The sequence below is a fragment of the Trachypithecus francoisi genome, unplaced genomic scaffold (assembly GCF_009764315.1).
Source record: "Trachypithecus francoisi isolate TF-2019V2 unplaced genomic scaffold, Tfra_2.0 Lachesis_group8, whole genome shotgun sequence".
NCBI lineage: Eukaryota > Metazoa > Chordata > Mammalia > Primates > Cercopithecidae > Trachypithecus > Trachypithecus francoisi.
In genome coordinates, this window is record NW_022681473.1 from 863,256 (window position 1) to 876,040 (window position 12,785).

Here is a 12,785-nt window from a genome sequence, read left to right on the forward strand (position 1 = left end):
GGTGGACCCTGCCAGGGGGCATTGGGGAGCAGGGGATTTGCCGTCTGGGACAGACAACAGCCTTGGGGCTCAAACAGGCTGCCCTGGAGGCCTGAGGAGCTAACCGTGTCTCTGTAGCCCGCCAGGTCCCAGACTTGCTCCTGAAGACCCCTCCACAGCTGTTTTCTCCCCCGAGCACAGTCGGGGGCCATCTTGGGCACAGAAGCTCAGGGGCCGCTTGTCTGCTGGGGCATCTCTGTAGGGCTGTGGGGTCGCCGGTGTGCTCCTGACCCATTCAGGCAGAGGGGCAGGAACTGGGATGACCAGAGGGCCTCACCTGTGGAGGCACGTGCCACGCCCGAGGAGCCAGGGCAAGGTCTGGTGACATCGGGGTGGTGCCGGTGGCTGGCAGTGTGGGAGGGAGGTGGAGGTCTGAGCGGTCGCCAGGATTGCCCCAGCCTCGTTTGGGAGCCCAGGGACCCCTCCCGCAGGGGATTTTGGCCCCTACCCCAACAGGAGCCCTTGCTGGCCTTCAGGCTGTTCCCACCACATGCCAGCATCCCGGCCTGAGCCAGGAGGGGCCCCGAGGCCACCTCGTCTCCCTGGGCTGGGCTTCCCACATGGGGCTGCACCCCCATCCCACAGGTGAGCTGAGCCCGCTGGCTGGGACGTGGGCCTGCCACCTCTGTCCCACCTGTGCCCACACGCCGGGGAGCCGCCCCGCCTGCCCCTGGAAGAGGCCTCAGGGCTACACGTGGTGCCAGGTGTTTCACTTAAATCAGCTTCAGTTTTGCAGAACGTTGCTGAAATTATAAGTTATTTTCGTAGGAAATTGCTGTACGTGTGCTACCCACCCCAAGAGCCCCACACCAGGCATTCTGGGTGCTCCTGCTCTCATCTGTTCTTTTTGTTTTTTATTTTTGTAGAGACGAGGTCTCACTTTGTCCAGGCTGGTCTTGAACTTCTGGGCTCAAGAGATCTCCTGCCTCAGCCTCCCAGAGTGCTGGGATGACAGGCGTGAGCCACCGCGTCCGGCCTTGGCTGTCCCTTCTTAACACGCTCAGTGGCCCCTGTGGTTCAGGTGAGAAACTGAGGCACAGGAGTGAGGCCCTTGTCCTGTCATGCTGAGGCGGGATGGACACAGGGCTCACAGCTGGCCCTTGTTCTGAGCTGGGGCCTCTCAACCCGGGCTTGAGGTGGGGACGAAGAGGGGCCGAGATCTTAGGGCCCCCTTCCCTGGGTGGGGTCACTGCACCAGGGCAGCCGGCACTGAAAGGGGCCTCATGGGCAGGTGGCATGGCTGGAGCCCTGTGGCCGCGTCAGCCCGGCAGTTGTGCTTGTCTGACCGCCTGTCTGGGCTCATGAGAACCCTGACCTTGAAGGGCAGTTATGGCCGTGACGTTCAGCACGTGAGTCCCCAGTGTCCCCTAGAATTGGGGGATCCCTGCAGCTTGCACAGGTGTGGGGCGGGTGGGGCCGGATGCCACCAGCCTGCAATGGGGCTGCCCACTGGGCCTGTGGTGAAGATGCCCGCTTGCAGGCATGTGATGTTTGTGCGTGTGTGTGCGCGTGTATGCATGTGTGTGCACGCACATGTGTACCTGTGTGTGCGCGCATGTGTGCCTATATACCTGTGTGTCTACGTGTGCCTGTGTGTGCATGTGTGTGCGCCTGTGTGCGTGCGTCTGTGTGCATGTGTACACACACGTGTGCCTGTGTGTGCATGTGTGTGCCTGTGTGCGTGTGTCTGTGTGCATGTGTGTGCACACACGTGTGCCTGTGTGTGCATGTGTGTGCTTGTGTGCATGTGTGTGCATGTGTGTGCACACACGTGTGCCTGTGTGTGCATGTGTTGAATTTCTGGTGAAAACTATGCATCCCAGAATTTATTGTCCCCATGATCTCAGGGCCACTCAGGGGTGTGTAGAAGGCCCTGGCCCCGAGCCCTGGTGGGGGCTCCATCGTGGCACCATGGGGCTTCCGGAGCCTGGGGTCCCTCTCTCCCAATGCACTCGCTTGGTGGCAGACGGCTGGGAGCGGCATTTCTGTCCTGGCCGGGGAGCGCTCGAATGCGCTGAGCAGTGGGGGAGATAAGCGTGCGAGGTGTTGTTCCTGGAGCAACCTGGTGATAGGAGCCGTGTCTCCGCCTGGCTGGAGAACAGGGCCTGAGGACGGGACAAGTGGACGATTGTCCCCTCTCATGCCCATTGCTGGCCCTGCCCTCTACGTCCGTCTGTGTGGCCTGGCCCTGAACAGCAGTCCCTCTGGGCCTGGTGTGGCTGTGAAGTGGGAGCACAGGGTGGGCCCCGGGTCCCAGCTTCCCAGCTGAACTGTGAGGGTGGGCGCTGTCTCCTAGACCCGAGGGGGTCCCCGGACAGGTGTGAGCAGACCTTCACTTGGACTTGAGGACTTCACCCTGCAGGTGTCTCCAGGAGGCTTCCCTCGCGGGAGGCTGAGGCCCTGGGTCTGCTGGGACTCGTATTCACGGAGGCGCTGGGATGGACCTGCTGGTGGCCGCCTGCCCCTCAGCCAGCCCCTTCCCCGCCTCTGCCCTGCTGGGCCCTGTGGTCAGATGTGACGTCCCCTGGAGGAGAACAGGTGGGGCTTCACCCCCAGAGGCTTGGCAGCTGGTCCCCATCAGATCAAAGGGCTGAAAGCTGTGGCTTTGGGGAGTGTTCGGGAAAGATTTCAAGCCCAGGAGCGGGCACGTGCCCAGGCTCGGATCCCTGCCATATTCCATCCGAGGCGCGGGCCCAGTGCTGGCCGGCAGAGCTCAGCATGACCAGCCGGTGCCCAGGTGCATGCCCGAGGGGGCACGCCACGGCTTCCTGTTGATCCGGATGCCCGATGTCTTGGGAGGCACTGACCCTGTGCCAGGTCCTGGAGCCCACTGCCTGGGGAGGCAGTGGGAATCCCAAGACCCTGGGGACAGAGTGGCTGGATGCAAAGTCCCCCAAGGGGCAGGGGGATGGCAGGGAAGGGGCGTCAGGTCTGGGGGGAGGTCACCTGCCCCACCCTCCCTCCAAGGCCCTTGTGTGGCTGGGTGGGGCTGGCCCTGGGGCTTCTCCCTCTCCCCTGTCCCTGAGCGTCACTGGTGACCTCCCCATGGGCTTGTCCAGCTTGCCAGTACCCTGCGGTTTTGCCTCCTGAGCACGTTGACACACTCCTAGTCCAGTTCCTACCTGTAGCCACCCCCATCGAATCTGGCCTGCTGTGGCCCCCACCCCGCAGCCACGAGTGTGTGGTGCCCACTCATTGTCTCCAGCACCTCAGAGGAGGCCCTGCCTGGCTCCAACACTCCCTGACCTCTGGCCTCTATTCCCCTCCCTGGCCAACTCCTGCTTCTCCACCAGCCTTGCAGACCCCCCACCTCAGCTGCTGGAGTCCACCCTGCTGGAGGTAGAAACAGAGCCAGCTGCATGCCACAGGTGAGGGCCCTCCCCAGGGCCTGGGGAGGGGCAGCATGACCCTGGGAGGGCAGCTGCAAGGGGCAGACAGTGCACCTCACCCACGCGACCACCAGCCCACCCTCCTCAGTGAGACCCCACAGCCCCTGTCCAGTGATGTTTGAGGGCCAGGGCTCCCCGGGCATCTACCTGTCTGCACTTTCAGACTTGACTGCTTGGTGCCTGGGCTGGGCGTCCCCCCCATATCCCTGGGACCCCCTTCAGGAACCGGACACTCAGGTGTGCACAGCCCCCACCCCCAGCCCAGCCCCAGCCTTGTGCTGTCCACTGCCCACAGTCCACTGTGTGGCTTCAAGTGGACCAAAGGTCTTGTCTGGCTGCAGGAGGGGCCCTGGTAGTTGCTGGGCCTGGAGGTGGCTGGGATGCTGGCCTGGCCCCCACGTCCAGGGCGGGTTGAGGAGTGGCCAGCAGGAACTACTGCCTGAGGCTGGGCTCAGCCCAGACCGGTAGACTCACCTTCCAGAAAGGGCCGGGGAACTTGCCACCTGCCTCCTCCAGAGACGGGCCCTCGTCCTTTTTGTCTACTTATGCCCCGTGCAGGAAGCAGGTCAGGGTGGGCCGGGGCCCTCAGGAGCAGACGCGTTTCAGCCGGGGGCGGGGGCAGGATACGGGCTGCTGGGGCCATTGAGGCAGCACCATAGGAGGGGTCCTGCCAGGCCATCCCTCCCTCCAGGTGGGAGCTTAGCTGGGGCGGGACCCCCACCTCCCTCGGTGAGCATTGCCGGCCGGTAGCCTTGGGCAGGCACCCAGGAGAGGCCCCTGGCCTGAGCTCCTCTCACACTTGACTTGGGTACCTCTGAGCCCCAGGGTCGGTGGCCGAGTCATCTCCCCACCTGGCACCCCAAATGCCTTCTCCCCTTTTCCCATCTCGTGGGAGGTGGCTGTGTGCCACAGGTGAGGGTACAGAGCCCCCAGCTGCTCCCTGGTAGGAGCAGGGCCTGTCAGACCTGCACCGAGAGTGTCACCCCCTGCCGTGGGGCCCTGAGCAGGCCCTCGAGGGACAGGGCCTTCTGTGCCAGGGTGACTGTGCCCCACAAGCCCCGAGGGGAAGACCAGGATCCTAAGGGCTGGGCTGCACCTCCGATGTCCTGGGGCAGATGTCCATGCATTGCCAACTCCAGGCCTGAACCCAAGGCGCCCTCATCTGAGCACCCACAGGGAGAGGCTGCCAGGATGGCTGGGTGTCCAGCCGACTGCCCCGCACGGGCTCTGGAGCTGATAACCAGCGGATGAGGAGTGAAATGCAAACAGATAAGGTTGTTGGGAACTGGGCGCCCTGGGCTGCTCTGGGCTGGCAGCCGTGAGGCACCACACTGCCTGGGACCAGGGGTTATCGGGGCACCTTTTGCCTTCGGTGAGTGTGGCTGGACGGGGAGTTAGCGAGGGCTTCCTCTCCGAGGGTGACTGGTGAGGGGGCTTTGAGGAGGGTGGGGGGACCTTGGACTGCTGACTCTGGGACTCTGGAGGCTGCTGGTCAAGTAGGGGTGGAGGTCAAGCTAGAGCTGAGGCTCATGAGACCACCTCTTTCCCAAGAATCGTCATCCCTCTCATGGGGGTGACGTTTATGGGGTCCCTTTGGGGAGCCCAGCAGGGCCCCAAAAGCAGAAGTCAAATGGTCTCTGAGGGCAGGTGCAGCTCACAGCAAGGGGGCCGTGGGCAGCCCAGGGCGAGACGAAGGACTACCAGGACCCCCAGGTGAGGAGCAGGACTGGGTGGGGGGTGGGGCCAGGTCATCCGGAGGTGTCGGAGACTAGGCTGGAAGGTGTCCTGGCCTAGAGTGAGCTGGGAGAGGTGGGTAAACTGAGGACCAGAGCTGGGGGCGGGGAAGGGACCCTGAGCCAGCCTTGGGGGCGGTGGTGCTGTGTGCTGGTGCAGAGTCTGGGCAGGTGCCCGGCAGAGGTGCCTTTGCCAGCAATGGCGTTGGGGCCACAGATCCTGCAGAGAATTTGAAGAATTTGTTTTTTTCCCCAGAAAGGCTCCAGGTGTTGCAGCCAGACCCGAGTCTCTCTCAGGAGTCACGTCCAGGCCCTTCCCAGGCAGTGAGATGTGCAGTGGGGGCAGCCACTGAGGCCCAGGCAAGCAGGGGTGAGGGGGCAGGTCCGGGTCCAGAGGGTCCTGGGGGATGCTGGCATGGCTGGCGTGGCCTGCGGAGAGCCAAGGAGCCCCCAGGCTCACAACAGCTGGCTCTTGGGGTGTTGTTCAGCGGGAAACACAGTGGAGGCCAGAAGGCAGCAGACAGACAGGTTTCCCAGCCACTCACACCAGGTGCCGGCCCAGGGGAACTTTGGGTCTGATCTGCTGCCCAGCGGCCGTGAGTGCTGTGTGGCCCATGGGGGGCCCGTGCACATGGCCTGCAGGGTCAGCAGTTGGGGGCCCAGAACACACAGGCCTGGCAGAAGCCCAGGTGGCACAGACGTGGCCCTACAGCCGGGCTCGGGGCTCGGGAAGCCAGAGGCTCAGGCCCTCCCAGCTGGTGTCAGGGCTGATCGGGGCTGAGACCGGTCATCAGAGCAGCCCATGTCCACTGTCCACTGTCTCAGCAGCTCCCTGGGGGTCCCCCAAAGCCCAACCCTCCCCTAGATGGAGGCACAAGCAGGGCGGCCGAGGAGCACCCCCCGGCTTACCCACAGAGCCTGGCTCAAGACTGGTGGCCAAGTGCACCCTTGCTGTAGTGGGCAGCTGCCTCCAGTCCGGACGCCACCGACTCTTGGGGGCATGGCCAGTGCCCGAGGCGGATGCGTGTGCACACATGCTCCCAGGAGCTGTTTGTAATAACCCCAAACTGGAAATGACCCAGGTGTCCGTCGGTGAACACAGCGTGGCCCGTTCGTCTGCTCATCCTGTTTCAACAATGACAAACAAAGCAGTAGAACATGCATGTCTGTCTCAGAGGAGCCTGTGCTGCCACTTCTCCCAGTGTGAACTGGCTGGATCACGTGGTTGGCATCTGAATTTTTCAGAAACTGCCAAACTGTTTAACGGGATGGCTGTGCCGTTGTGCCTCCCACCCGTGATACGCGTTCCAGCCCTTCCTCACCCGCCTGTATGCTTGGCGTCGTCCGTTTTTAAAATGTTAGCCATGCTAACAGGCGGGCAGTGCTATCTGACTGTGGTTTTAATTTGAATTTTCCTAACGACTAATGACATTGAGCATCTTTTTATTTGTTTATTTGCCATCCGCATATCTTCTTTGGTGGAGGGTCTGTTCTAACGTGTTGTCCATCCGCATATCTTCTTTGGTGGAGGGTCCGTTCTAACATGTTGTCCATCCGCATATCTTCTTTGGTGGAGGGTCCGTTCTAACGTGTTGTCCATCCGCGTATCTTCTTTGGTGGAGGGTCTGTTCTAACGTGTTGTCCATTTTAAAATTGGGTTGCTTCGCTGTTGAGAGTTCTTTCTATATTCAGCATTCGAGTCCTTCACTAAAAATACATACTTGGCAAAGATTTTTCTCCCATTCGGGGCTTGTCTTTTTATTCTCTTAATTGTGTCAGAAGATACTATTAAGTGTCAAAACTTCTGTTCAAAAGAGCAAAAGTTCGTTCTTTCCCTCCCTCCCTCCTTTCTTGCTTTCTTACTCTTTCTTCCTTTTTTTCTCTTTCTCTCTCTTTGTCTTTCGATGGAGTCTCGTGGTCTGTTGCCCAGGCTGGAGTGCAATGGTGCAATCTCGGCTCATGCAACCTCTGCCTCTCCGGTTCTGGCAATTCTCCTGCTTCAGCCTCCAGAGTACCTGGGACTGTAGGTGCGTGCCACCATGCCTGGCTAATTTTTGTATTTTTAGTAGAGATGGGGTTTCACCATGATGGTCAGGCTGGTTTCAAGATCCTGACCTCAGGTGATCCACCCACCTCGGCCTCCCAAATTGCTGGGATTACAGGCATGAGCCACCTAGACTGGCCAAAGTTCTTAATTTTGACAAAGTCCAATGTATTATTTTTTACTTGACTCATCGTGCTTCTAGTGTTGTATCTAAGAAATCTTTGCTTAAGCCAAGGTCATGATTTTATCATTATGAAATGACCTTTATTGCCGGTTCCTTGCTCTAAAGTCTACCTTGGTATTAATGTTGCCACTTGATCTTTCTTTCTGTGTTAGCCTGGTTTGTTTTTTTCTATTCGTTTACTTTCGATAACTGGTGCGTGTCTTTTCCTTACAGTGAGATTCTCTGGGCAGCTTATAGGGTGATCTTGCTTTTTATTCTAGTCTGACAATCCACATCTTTTTATTGGGGGTGTTTAGACTATTACATTTAATGTAATTATTGATGCGGCCAGGTTAAAATCTACCATCTTCCTACTTGTTTTCTGTTTCTTCCATTTGTTCTTCGTCTTTCTTTTCTGCCTTCTCTTGGATTGACTGGCTTTCCACAGTTCAATTTTATCTCCTTTGTTTGCTTATCTGCCATGACTTTTTATTATTTTAGTAGTTTTCTTAGAGTTTATAGTACATCTACAACTTACCATAGTCTACCTTCTAAAGATATTACCACATTCCACATATAGAATAAGAACCTTCCAGGCTGGGTGCAGTGGCTCACGCCTGTAATCCCAGCACTTTGGGAGGCCAAGGTGGGTGGATCACAGCCTGGCCAACATGGTGAAACCCCGTCTCTACTAAAAATACAAAAATTAGCTGGGCGTGGTGGCAGGTGCCTGTAGTCCCAGCTACTCAGGAGGCTGAGGCAGGAGAATTCACTTGAACCCGGGAGGCAGAGGTTTCAGTGAGACAAGATCACACCACTGCACTCCAGCCTGGGCAATAGAGTGAGACTCTGTCTCAAAAAAAAAAAAAAAAAAAAAAAAAAAAAAAAAAAGTGCCTCACAGTTCCCTCCTCCTGGGTTGTGCAATTCTTGTCACACATTTCACACATTTTACTTCTACACACGATTCATACCACACTACGTTGTTGGTATTTTTGTTTAGTTATTTTAAAAAGAAATTTAAATAGTAAAAAACTTCTATATTTACCCATACAATTACTGTTTCAAATGCATTATTCCATCATGTGGATCCATATTTCTTTCTTTCTTTTTTTTTTTTTTTCGAGATGGAGTCTTGCTCTGTCACCCAGGTTGGAGTTCTGTGGTGTGATCTCCCTGCAACCTCCACCTCCTGGGTTCAAGTGATTTTCCTGCCTCAGCCTCCTGAGTAGCTGCAGCTGCAACCTCAGGCACACCCGCCACCACACCTGGCTAATTTTTGTGTTTTTAGTAGAGATGGGGGTTTACTATATTGGTCAGCCTGGTCTTGAACTTGTGACCTCAAGTGATCTGCCTGCCCTCTGCCTCCCAAAGTGCTGGGATGACAGGCATGAGCCATAGGGCCATATTTCTATCTGGTATCCTTTTCTACCCGTCTGAAGGGCTTTCTTTAACATTTCTTAATGTACAGTGCAATTGTTATTTGTCTGAAAAATCTTCATTTTGCCTTTGTTTTTGAAAGATGTTTTTCTAGGATGATAGCTTCTACCGTTTGTACTGTAAAGGTGCTGCTCTAGTTTTCTTACTGGCACGAGTTCCCAAAAAAAAACCCAAATCTGTTGTTATTTTAATATGTTTCCTCTTTGTGACACGCGCGCACCTTACAACTTCAGGTTTTCTCTTTAACACTGATTCTGTTTGACTAGGATTTGGTGTCATTTTCTTCATGTTTCTTGTACTTTGGGCTCATTGAGCTTCTTGTATCTCTGGGTTTTAGTTTTCATTCTTCTTATTATTTTTTTGAGACAGAGTCTCGCTCTGTTGCCCAGGCTGGAGTGCAGTGGTGCGATCTCGGCTCACTGTAACCTCAAACTCCGGGGCTCAAGCGGCCCCTCCATCTCAGCCTCCCCAGTAGCTGGGACTACAGGCACCTGCTACCACGCCCTGCTGATTTTTGTATTTTCAGTAGAGATGGGGTTTCACCAGATTGGCCAGGCTGGTTTTAAGCTCCTGACCTCAAGTGATCCACCCACTTCAGCCTCCCAAAGTGCTGGGATTGCAGGTGTGAGCCACTGCGCCCGGCCAAGTTTTCACCAGATTTGAACAAATTTTGGCGATGATTTCTTCAATTTTTCCTGTCCTCCTCTCTTCCTTCGTGAGCTCTGTCTAGAGACGTGTCAGACTGCGCGAAGCTTTTCCACCTACTGCTCACTAAGGAGCTGTTTATTTTTTGGATTCTTTTGTCTTTCTGTGTCTCTCTTACATCTTCGAGTTCACCACCCTCCCCTTCTGCGGTGTCCCATCCGCTGTTAATCCTGTCCAGTGCGTTTCATCTCATACATAGTCATTTTCATCTTTAGATGTTTAATTTGGATCCTTTTTATGTGTTTCATGTTTTTTACTAAATACGTTCCATTTTTAGCATAGCATTTTGCTGACATGGAATACTGTTGTAACGCCTGTTTTAATGTCTTTATCTGCTAATTCCAACATCCGTGTTGGTTTTGTGGTTTGGATTTAGTGGAATTTTCTCCTGGTGATGGGTGGAGTTATCGCCTTTCTTTACCTGCCTGGTACTCTTTGAATGGCTGTCGGACTTCATGAGTTTTACCTTGTGGGCTGCTGGATGCTTTTGTGTCTTGGAGCTTTGTTCTGGGATGTAATTAAGGGATTGGAGAGGGGCCTCCTGAGCCTTTTGTGACTTGTAGGTGGCATCAGGGCAGTGCCAAGTCCAGGGCAAACTACTCCTCACCATTGAGGCAAGACCCTGAGGGACAGAGACTCTGCCCACTGCACCGTGAACTTTGAGTGGCGAGGGTTCTCGGTGGCGCTGGCGGGAGCCGTGCTTTTCCCAGCCTGTGTGAGCGCCGCTGCTCTCGGGTGGTTGTTCGCCAGCCTTAGTCTCCTCCTAGGCACGTGCTGAGCGGGTTCTCTGCCAAACACTCAAGATGGACTTTCTGTAGATCTCTACGCTTTGCTCTGGGCAGCTCTCTCCTTGCCAGTGTCCTGTGCACTCCAGCGGCCGTGGTCTCCGTGGCCTCTCAGCTGAGCTCTTCCTGAGTTCCCCTTCCTGGCCCCTTGCCCTGGAAACCCTCACAGTGGTGACCTGGGCAGTTTTAGGGCTCCCCTTGTCCTGGAAACCCTCCAGGTGGCGACCTTGGCAATTGCAGGGCTCCCCTTGTCCTGGAAACCTTCGCGGCGGTGACCTGGGCAGTTTTAGGGCTCCCCTGTGTGTTTCCTGTCTGCCACGGATTGGATGTTTGTGTCTTCCTCACCCTCCAGTACCTATGTTGAAATCCTAGTGCCCAAGGTGATGATATTAGGAGGTGGGGACTTGGGGAGGTGGCAGAGCCCTCAAGAATGAGGTTAGTGTCCTTACAAAAGAGGTCCCAGAGGCCAGGGGTGGTGGCTCACGCCTGTAATCCCAGCACTTTGGGAGGTCAAGGCAGTTGGATCACCTGAGGTCAGGAGTTTGAGACGAGCCTGGCCAGCATGGTGAAACCCTGTCTCTACTAAATATACGAAAATTAGCTGGGCTTGGTGGCGTGCACCTGTAATCCCAGCTACTCGGGAGGCTGAGGCAGGAGAATCACTTGAACCTGGGAAGTGGAGCTTGCAGTGAGCCAAGATCGCGCCATTGCACTCCAGCCTGGGTGACAGAGCGAGACCCTGTCTCAAAAAAAAAAAAAAAAGACCTCAGAGAACTCTCCTACCCCTTCTGCCAGAGTGAAGGGGACCCAGCAAGAAGGTGCCGTCTGTGAACCAGGGAGTGACCTCACCGGACATCAAATCTGCCAGAGCGTCGACCTTGAACGTCCCGTCCTCCGCAGCCGTGGAGATGCGTGTCTGTTGCTTTTACGCCACTCAGGCCATGGCGTTTCCGGATAGCAGCCAGGTTGGAAGGAGCCGCTGTCTCTCTTCGTCGCCTGATGTCCAGCGTCTTGACAGCTGTTGTTTCCCATGTTTCCTGGAGTCTTTCAGTTGCTAAATCCGGCCTCTGCTACTCTCTTTGCTTGATGAAATAGAATCTTGGTACTTTAACACAGAGTGGAACATAGTCACTAAATAACACCTGGAAAAATGTAGAAGAGTAGCAGGCAGCGAACACACCCCAGCCGCGCGGTCCACCCAGCTGCAGCCCCCAGTGCCGCCTCCTGGCCCTGGTTTCCCTGCCCATGGGGCTGGGCAGCATTGCTGCAAATCTTGAATTGCTTTCCTGGGGCCACCATGATCAAGCAGCACTAACCGGGCAATGGCTCAGGTTCTCTCTGCGTCCTGGGAGCTTGAGATCCAGGAGTGGGTGGGACAGAGAATGGTTCTCCCTGGGTCACTCTGGAGCACTTCTTAAGGTGAGCCTCTTAAGGGAGCCCTGGCTCCCACCTTTCCAAAGAACATCCAAGCCACACCTGTCTCCCCCAGGCCTCCAGTTGGTGCCCACGTGCAGCCCCCGCCGTGGGGTCACCCTGGGGTAAGGGTCTCTCCTCCCCTGCTCATCTTCTGCTGGGCCTTGGCATCCCTGGGATGAAGGTGGCACCCTCGTGGCCTGGGCCTTGCCGGCCCACATCAACCCCCAGCCCTCTGCTCCTTGGTCTCACCTACAGCCTACAGAAGGTAGGTGAGTTTCCTGGTGATAATATAATAATAGCAATGATGATCATGATGATTATGGCAATAAAAATTATGACAGTCAACACTGCCACGTGCCGGGCTCTGGCCCTTTGCATGTCTGGGCCAGCTGTGCAAGGCACTGCTGGGGCTCCCAGGCTGGGAGCCAGGGACAGGCACCGCCATAGCACCCAAGGGGCCCCTGTGCCCCCCCAGTGTCTGCTGGGCCTGAACCAGCTGCTCCGTAAGAGCTTTCTGCCGACTCTTCTGCTGGTCAGCATTTTAATCTGCTGATACAAGAGTCTTGTCGCCTCCTCAAAGCCTGTGTCTGTGGCCGTGGGCAGCTGCCCGTCCCCGCGTAGGCAGAGCAGCGTCATGCCCTGTGGCCCCAGGTCCGGCTCCGGGGTTCTGGCTGGATGGGGCCTGGAACCTTCTGGGAGTCACCACTGACTGGCTGCAGCCACCAGCTCCCCAGCAAGGACGCCCCTTCTGCAGGAAAATGGGGACGTCTGGAGCATTCTCTGGACAGCAGGAGATGCACGTCACCAGGCTGGCCCCGCCTCTTCCCTACCCGGAGTAGTGAGGGGGGATTCTGGGGACTTTCCCGGCCCCCATGGGCCTCGTGTGTCCTGGTGCCCATGTGTCCCCAGTCCCAGGGTCAGCCACGGTGTGGACCCCTCCACTTTCCTCCAGGCCTGAGGTGGGACCCAGGTGGTCTGTCAAAGAGGAGCCCAGCCCAGACCCTCGCCCTGGGGGAAGGAGGCCAGCAGGCACCCTGCCTTCCTGCTGCCTGCCAGGGTGAATCTCAGGGGAC